The sequence below is a fragment of the Procambarus clarkii genome, unplaced genomic scaffold, assembly GCF_040958095.1.
Source record: "Procambarus clarkii isolate CNS0578487 unplaced genomic scaffold, FALCON_Pclarkii_2.0 HiC_scaffold_1828, whole genome shotgun sequence".
NCBI classification, from domain to species: Eukaryota; Metazoa; Arthropoda; class Malacostraca; order Decapoda; family Cambaridae; genus Procambarus; species Procambarus clarkii.
This window is the reverse complement of record NW_027190851.1, coordinates 8,310-17,635: the sequence shown is the minus strand read 5'-3', so window position 1 is coordinate 17,635 and position 9,326 is coordinate 8,310. Positions and strand designations below refer to the sequence as shown.

General features: G+C 44.4%; 2 non-coding genes across 2 annotated transcripts; both read right to left on the bottom strand.

Moving 5' to 3' along the window:
* Nucleotides 1–232: 232 nt before the first annotated feature.
* Nucleotides 233–351, bottom strand: LOC138362442 (5S ribosomal RNA). The gene has a single exon (XR_011227667.1). It is a non-coding gene; the product is annotated as a 5S ribosomal RNA (ribosomal RNA).
* An 8,159-nt stretch (nt 352–8,510) lies between these two features.
* On the bottom strand, nt 8,511–8,629 carry LOC138362441 (5S ribosomal RNA). Its single transcript, XR_011227666.1, has one exon. It is a non-coding gene; the product is annotated as a 5S ribosomal RNA (ribosomal RNA).
* Nucleotides 8,630–9,326: the final 697 nt, after the last annotated feature.

Below are 9,326 nucleotides of genomic sequence, written 5' to 3'. Positions count from 1 at the left end.
GAGTTCAAACCCGGATTAAGCTATATATATATACAACATGTTTTGTTTTGGTTGTTTGTTTTTGTATAAAGCCTCACACAATATCTATATTAAGCGAGTTTGTTTTAAACATGACATACATATTAATTCATTTTACCAGGCCTTATTCCACACAACTCCGTGAATTTCCCGTGGAGCCAGCCATTCAAACAAAAACAAACGAAACAAAACAAAACAAAACAAAAAACATTATTGCCAACAGCATTTGGTGTTCCCAGGCGGTCACCCATCCAAGTACTAACCAAACCCAACGTTGCTTAACTTCGCTGATCGGACGAGAAGCGGTGTTCTCAACGTGGTATGGCCGTTGGCATGAGACTGCCTACACATTGTGGCTAATAACCAACTCTTTTAAGTCATCGCGGCAGGATACGGACCTGCTTGTGGTGTCTTAATGGTAATTGTATCCTAACATATTTTTGTCTCCTTGGCATGGATATTTAACATCGTTTATTCAGTCTTGGGTTTATGTTCTTTCGCCATTTACAGACATTTTACATCTACCTACTTCCTCAGCCTGCCCTGCCAATTTCTAATGAATTTGTGGATTTTCTTTTGTAATACAAACATGTGTGTGCTCATCTGCTCTTCAGTTTTTATGATATTTGTCTCATCTGTCCTGCTTTATGATACTTTTACAAAGAACATGAACAAATGCTTCTATTTTAGAGAAGATATGGGATCCAGGTTTCGGAGCCGTAAAACCAACCGTCGTGATTGGTGGACGAGTTGCCAGGTTGCAGCTTCTGTACCGTGCCGGCACATAAATAGGTTCGGCTCAAGCGGCGGCAGCATCATTCCCCCGTGACTGTCTGAGCGTCTCTCATCACCTTGGTTATCTCATCATCATCATGGTAGAAGCAAAGCCTACCAAGAAGGCTGCGGCTGCTGCTGCTGTGGTGGCCACCACCAGGAAACCTCGCGTCCAGGTTGCTCACCCGAAAACTAGTCAAATGGTTCTAGCCGCGGTCGCAGCACTCAAAGACCGTAAGGGCTCGTCTCTACAAGCAATCAAGAAGTACGTTGTTGCCAACAACAAAGTCGAGGCTGCCAAGATCGCCATTTACATCCGAAGATTTCTCAAGAAAGCAGTGGCTGACGGCATTCTTGTTCAGACCAAGGGAAGTGGAGCTAGTGGATCATTCAAGCTGGCCGTAGCAGAGAAGAGGGCCGTTCTAACTCCCAAGAAAGCCACCACAACCAAGAAACCATCTACAGCAGCAAAGAAGGCCGTGGTAACTCCCAAGAAAGCCGCCACAAGCAACAAACCACCTACAGCCTTGAAAAAGAAGCAGCAGCAGCAGCAGCTTGTTGTTGGGAACAAAAAGCCCAAAATAAAGAGAGCTTCAAAATCTCCCAAACCACCCAAGGCAAAGAAAGCTGTCAAGAAAACAACAAAGGCAAAATAAACGACGACATGCAAGCAGCATGAATACACATGACAATAAACATCCAGGCCTCCCCCCTCAGTGGAGGGGCCTCATATGATTCCAAAAAGAGTTTAGTTTTGTAGACAAATAAATCATTACTTTTGGGGTAGATTTACTCTGTATATTATATATATATATATATATATATATATATATATATATATATATATATATATATATATATATATATATATATTTATATATACACATGGGTGAGGTGATATGGTACCAAAGTTTTGGGTAAGGTGATTGACATTTACACAAGATAAAACACGAACCAATGGGAATAAAAACATAAGAATGGAAGTAACTGCAGAAGGCCTATTGGCCCATAACACAAGCACTTCCTCTTGATGCTTCTATATTGGTTCGGAGTCTTGAAGCATATATATATATATATATATATATATATATATATATATATATATATATATATATATATATATATATATATATATATATATATATATATATATATATATATATATATATATATATGCACACAAAACTAAATAGTCTTGTTAGACAAATTGCCCCTATTAGAGGCAAGTTGACTAACAAGCCGAATGACTGCAATTGTTTTGAATTTGAGTTAAATCTAACATAGAAATGTAATCAAACCTAACATAAACCTATGCCTAACCCAAGCTAAGCTAACCTAACCTAACTAAGCTAACCCAAGCTAAGCTAACCTAACCTAACCTAACCTAACCTAACCTAACCTAAGCTAAGCTAACCTAACCTTAACCTAACCCAGCAATTCATGATCTTAATATACTACTGTTAATTGGATAAACCAATTTGGAAAGAAAGTGTTTTCGAAAATAACAAAATTAACTGTGCTTGTTAGGAAATGGGCCTTGCATACTTTGTCCCAATAGTGTGGTTCTCGCTTTTAGGTACGACATAAACGTATACCTAAGTTGAGAGAGAAAAAGATTCGCACTCAAACATGCATATCGATTGCCAGTCCCTGAATTCTGGGTAGATATTCGTGTCCTCCCTTTTCATTTACCATCATTTGGATACTATCAAAACAGCCTCTGAGAAGGATAAAATGAATAAAACGGGTAGCTCACTCATGTAAAAAGGAAGAGTTGGAAAGATCTCTTCTCTCTCTCTCTCTCTCTCTCTCTCTCTCTCTCTCCCCCTCCTCACCCCCCCCCCCCCCCCCCCCACCAATGATCCTGCTCTGCTAGTATATAACGTAACAAACCTTTCCCCCCCCCCCCCCCCTCCCTCCCCAATCAGAGTCCCTTTAAGCATGCGAGGATAAAAAATAGATTTCATAAGACCCAATGTGCTAGCTGATATCAAAACAATTTATGTTATCGTCTATTAAGCCCCTTCAGTAAAAAAGTATAGGGACCTAATTAGGTCCCGTTTTTGAGGTGGTGGTGGGTGGAATCGATGGATTAGCCAAGCTCTTATCCGCCGAATCCGTAGAGGGTACGACCCTGGCGCTTCAGAGCGTACACCACGTCCATAGCAGTGACGGTCTTCCTCTTGGCGTGTTCCGTTGTAGGTTTACAGCATCACGGATGACGTTCTCGAGGAACACCTTCAGGACGCCACGGGTCTCTTCGTAGACTGAGACCCGAAATACGCTTCACGCCGCCACGACGAGCTAAGCGACGAATAGCGGGCTTGGTGATGCCCTGGATGTTGTCACGTAGCACCTTACGATGACGCTTGGCGCCACCCTTTCCGAGTCCCTTGCCTCCCTTGCCGCGTCCAGTCATGGTGTTGAAGTTGGTGAATCGAATTGACGAATGCCCGCACGATTTCCCGACTATATCCCATCAAGCGGACGTACTAGTAGCATTGCAACTCCTGCCTGCCCTTACTTTTACGCTTGTGGTCGAAGTAGACACGGCTTTCTCACAACGCTTTCAAAACTGCAGTTGCCTACTCGTCTGTTTCACGTCCCCTGTTGAAATGACTTTTGCACAAATCCAAAAAATAGAGCAAAATCAGCGATAATAGTGATTGAGGTGAGCCGCCTGTTGGCTGCAGCCAGAGGAAGGAGGGGAGGGGCAACGGGGTGACGTAGGCGAGTCGAGCAGCCAATGGCGCTCGAGCAAGCGCCTCGAGACGGCGTATATAAGCAAAAATTTTTCGGCGCCGGCCATCACAAACCACAGTTGTTCACCATGGCTCGCACCAAGCAGACTGCTCGCAAGTCCACGGGAGGCAAGGCTCCTCGTAAGCAGCTGGCCACCAAGGCAGCACGCAAGTCTGCTCCTGCCACAGGGGGTGTGAAGAAGCCTCACCGTTACAGGCCCGGAACGGTCGCCCTGCGTGAGATCCGTCGTTACCAGAAGAGCACCGAGTTGCTCATCAGGAAACTTCCCTTCCAGCGTCTGGTGCGCGAGATTGCCCAGGACTTCAAGACCGATCTTCGCTTCCAGTCGTCTGCCGTCATGGCTTTACAGGAGGCATCCGAGGCTTACCTGGTCGGTCTCTTCGAGGACACTAACCTCTGTGCCATCCACGCCAAGCGTGTCACCATCATGCCAAAGGACATTCAGCTTGCTCGCCGTATCCGTGGAGAGCGTGCATAAGCTAAATCGACCACCCTAGTATACACCAAACTCGGCCCTTCTCAGGGCCAAAATATCCTTCTAAGGAGATTTCAGACATTCCTAGCATCAGTCATATGAATTAACCTTCATCTACACATATAATAAATAAATAAATAAATAAACAAATACACTAATTTAGGTGTCATACATACACGTGATATCAATAAATCAAGTCATTTGTAGTACAACCTGTTCTCTTACAAACAAAACGCCGTCGCTTTTCGCTCTTATGCACTGTCAAGGATCACCCACCCCCCACCCACCCCCCCCCCCCCCCCCCCCCCCCCCCCCCCCCCCCCCCCCCCCCCCCCCCAAAATAAAAATTGTCATACTGTACTAGAAATAAAAGCAGCTTGTATAAGTGACATACTGTCCAGTCCTGTTTTATTCTGTTTTCGGTCCTCTGGCTTAATCTGTTAAGTTAGGAGATGACATTTTAAATTAACCGTTTTCTTGACATTTTCAAACCTAAGAGGGTGGCCTGCATAGTAATCCTAATGTGGAACATAACAATGAATCTCTAATCTCTAGAAAAAAAAAAAGATACCGAGTGCTTATATGTGTTGAGAGAGAGAGAGAGAGAGAGAGAGAGAGAGAGAGAGAGAGAGAGAGAGAGAGAGAGAGAGAGAGAGAGAGAGATGGAGAGAGAGAGAGAGAGAGAGACACAGACAGACAGACAGACAGACAAGACAGAGACAGACAAGACAGAGACAGACAGACAGACAGACAGACAGAGACTGAGATGAGAGAAACACACACAGACAGTTTCATAAATATTCTCATTTTTATAGCTATTTGCTTTCAGTGACAGAGGTTTTTGTTATAATAGTATTGGTGTCTAACACTCACAATCTCTTTAGAAATTAAAGTGTGGCTCCAATGGAGCCGAGTTTGTTGGTTTGAGGCCAAGCCACCACCACAGGGCAGTAAGTAAGCCGTTTTACTTGGAGGAGGTGTGTACTTGGTGACGGCCTTAGTGCCCTCAGAGACGGCGTGCTTGGCCAGTTCTCCGGGCAACAGGAGCCTTACAGCCGTCTGGATCTCCCGACTGGTAATGGTGGAACGCTTGTTGTAGTGGGCCAGGCGAGAAGCCTCGGCGGCGATGCGCTCGAAGATGTCGTTCACGAACGAGTTCATGATCGACATGGCTTTGGAAGAGATACCAGTGTCGGGGTGGACCTGCTTCAGCACTTTGTAGATGTAGATGCTGTAGCTCTCCTTCCTCCTGCGCTTCTTTTTCTTATCGCCCTTGGCAATGGCCTTCTGGGCCTTTCCGGCCTTCTTGGCAGCCTTTCCAGATGCCTTGGGTGGCATGATGATGCTCGTGCTGGCTGGCGTTGCGATACAATAATGAAACTTTTGCGCGAGGCGAGCTTTCCTTTTATATCCCGCTCGCGACTCAGCTCAGAGCGGGTTCGCGTGGCGGAGCGCGCTGATTGGTCAGTGGCGGGCTCCCTTGATCCTGAGCGGGGTATATAACACGAAGCTCGATCTGCGGGGCGGCATAAAACACCACAAACCCACAACAGCAGCAGCAATGTCAGGACGCGGCAAGGGAGGCAAAGTGAAGGGCAAGTCAAAGTCTCGCTCCAGCAGGGCCGGACTTCAGTTCCCCGTGGGCAGAATTCACCGTCTGCTGCGTAAGGGCAACTACGCCGAACGCGTCGGTGCTGGCGCTCCTGTCTACCTGGCAGCCGTCATGGAATACCTCGCTGCCGAAGTTCTGGAGCTCGCCGGTAATGCCGCACGTGACAACAAGAAGACCCGTATCATCCCACGTCACTTGCAGTTGGCCATCCGCAACGACGAAGAACTCAACAAACTTCTGTCTGGCGTAACCATTGCACAGGGAGGTGTTCTTCCAAACATTCAGGCAGTTCTTTTGCCAAAGAAGACAGAGAAGAAGTAAGCACTTCTGCCACCCACCACGACAAATACCATAACCAGGCTCCATCCGGAGCCACACACACTTTAATAGAGAGATTCAAGTAGACAATCAACTTTCAAACATTAATAATAACATTTATATTGATTTCATTTGGAATGTGTACATAACAAACAAACAAAACAAAATTATAGGGGATATCAGCATCACTTGGAATATTAAACCAATCATATAAATCCAATATATATTTTTATATTTTACTGTAAGCGAGGAATTTCATATTATATTAATTTTTAATCATACAAATGAACAAAGCCAATCTTCACTAGGACGTACTGAATGACTAAATGATCAAGGTTTTAATGTGTTTCATGAACTTATGATATATTATATATATATATATAATACTATATATATATATATATATAATATATATATATATATATATATATTATATATATATATATATATCTAATATAATATAATATAATATAATATATTATAATACTTGTGAAACCAGACTATGTTTGCAGCAGCAGCGAATCGCTGCCTGCCATTGGCCCGAAGTGCAACAATTCAAATAATTTAAAGGGCTGCTCGGGTATATAAGAGAGGCTGGGAGACTGGGGCCGGTGGGGGTGATGGGTGATGAGTGATGGGTGTCGGTTTGGTATGGTGTTGTTAAGATTGATTACGGCCAGCCAGCCAGCTGCAGCCAAGGCAGGGCAGGGCAGGGCAAGGCAAGGCAAGGCAAGGCAAGGCAAGGCAAGGCAATAACAGGACAGGACAGGCAAGGCAAGGCAAGGCAAGGCAAGGCAAGCAGGCGGGCGGGCGGGGGGCGGGCGGGCGGGCGGGCAGGCAGGCAGGCAGGCAGCCAGCCAGCCAGCCAGCCAGCCAGCCAGCCAGCCAGCCAGCCAGCCAGCCAGCCAGCCAGCCAGCCAGCCAGCCAGCCAGCCAGCCAGGCAGGCAGGCAGGCAGGCAGGCAGGCAGGCAGGCAGGCAGCCAGCCAGCCAGCCACCAGCCAGCCAGCCAGCCAGCCAGCCAGCAGCCAGCCACTCCCACTTTGTATTTATATGCATTCAATTTATATTCAAACATTATATATGTTAAGGGCCTAGTTTTAGTGTTTATTTTAAAAATGACAAACATCGAGTCGTTTTACCAGTCCTTTAGCGTTAACGGTGATGCATTTTAAAACTGAACAGAAATCACCTTTTCTGGATATATCAAATATCGAATCCGCTTAATGTGCCTACAATTCAATCATTCAAAAAATACATAATTTACATCATGCCTTTTCATAGAACAGACAATAAGATTTGAGACAATAAGAACTTTACTTTTATAACTAAAGTTGCACAATTATACCAACTCTATGGTGGCTGGGTGGTAAGGTGTGTGGCTGGTATTTTGGAAGTCGCGAGTTCAAACGACCCAATGGGAATAATACTTTTTTTTTTTTGCCATACAATCTTCCTAATACTATTATGTAGGTTTGTGTGTGTGTTTTTTTATTCATTCTTTGGTTTTATAGATGACATACATATTGACTCCTTTTACCGGTCCTTAATTAGGCTCTGGGGAAGCAATGGTGGTGGTGGTGGTGGTGGTGCATTTAAAACTAAACCAAAAATCACCAGTTCTGGACGCGTCAAATATCATATCCGCTTAATGTGTCTACAACCTAATTACTTAAAACTACACTATTTAATTCATTCATATCATGTGCATATTGGTCATTATGCTCATACAACCGACATCAAAATTTATTTTCATTATTAGAATCATACATTTCATCAAGTAATACAGATACAAAGAGATTTTCTTTCTGAGAAGACCGTTAGTATTGGCTTGCAGGCAGGCAGGCAGGCAGGCATTTGAGGGTTATTATTTCGCCTGTTGATTGGGGGGAGGGTTGATGTGTTAGGGGGTTTTCGGTTAGATGTGGTGGTGGTGATTGGTGGTGATTGGTGGTGATTGGTGGTGATTGGTGGTGATTGGTGGTGGTGGTGGTGGTGGTAGTAGGTGGGAGTTGGGGGGGGGGGGGGGAGGGAAGGGGAGGGGAATGATGGTCTGTGGATTCGTTCTCCGTACCCTTTACATATAAGCAAAAATATGCCTTCTTGTGGGGTATAGAAACATTAACACAAATTATATCAGTAACTGATATTGTAGCCTTTTAAACAGAAAAGATTTGTACATACAAATACTTTTTAATTATCATTTATTTGTGGAAATGGCATTTACGTCATTAAATTGATACCTCAGCATCAAGCTTGTGTCCTGCAGCAGTGGTCCAGTGGTAAAGTGTATATAAGTGATGCGTATTCTTGGAGTTGCGAGTTCAAACCCGGATTAAGCTATATATATATACAACATGTTTTGTTTTGGTTGTTTGTTTTTGTATAAAGCCTCACACAATATCTATATTAAGCGAGTTTGTTTTAAACATGACATACATTATATTTCATTTTACCAGGCCTTATTCCACACAACTCCGTGAATTTCCCGTGGAGCCAGCCATTCAAACAAAAACAAACGAAACAAAACAAAACAAAAAAAAAACATTATTGCCAACAGCATTTGGTGTTCCCAGGCGGTCACCCATCCAAGTACTAACCAAACCCAACGTTGCTTAACTTCGCTGATCGGACGAGAAGCGGTGTTCTCAACGTGGTATGGCCGTTGGCATGAGACTGCCTACACATTGTGGCTAATAACCAACTCTTTTAAGTCATCGCGGCAGGATACGGACCTGCTTGTGGTGTCTTAATGGTAATTGTATCCTAACATATTTTTGTCTCCTTGGCATGGATATTTAACATCGTTTATTCAGTCTTGGGTTTATGTTCTTTCGCCATTTACAGACATTTTACATCTACCTACTTCCTCAGCCTGCCCTGCCAATTTCTAATGAATTTGTGGATTTTCTTTTGTAATACAAACATGTGTGTGCTCATCTGCTCTTCAGTTTTTATGATATTTGTCTCATCTGTCCTGCTTTATGATACTTTTACAAAGAACATGAACAAATGCTTCTATTTTAGAGAAGATATGGGATCCAGGTTTCGGAGCCGTAAAACCAACCGTCGTGATTGGTGGACGAGTTGCCAGGTTGCAGCTTCTGTACCGTGCCGGCACATAAATAGGTTCGGCTCAAGCGGCGGCAGCATCATTCCCCCGTGACTGTCTGAGCGTCTCTCATCACCTTGGTTATCTCATCATCATCATGGTAGAAGCAAAGCCTACCAAGAAGGCTGCGGCTGCTGCTGCTGTGGTGGCCACCACCAGGAAACCTCGCGTCCAGGTTGCTCACCCGAAAACTAGTCAAATGGTTCTAGCCGCGGTCGCAGCACTCAAAGACCGTAAGGGCTCGTCTCTACAAGC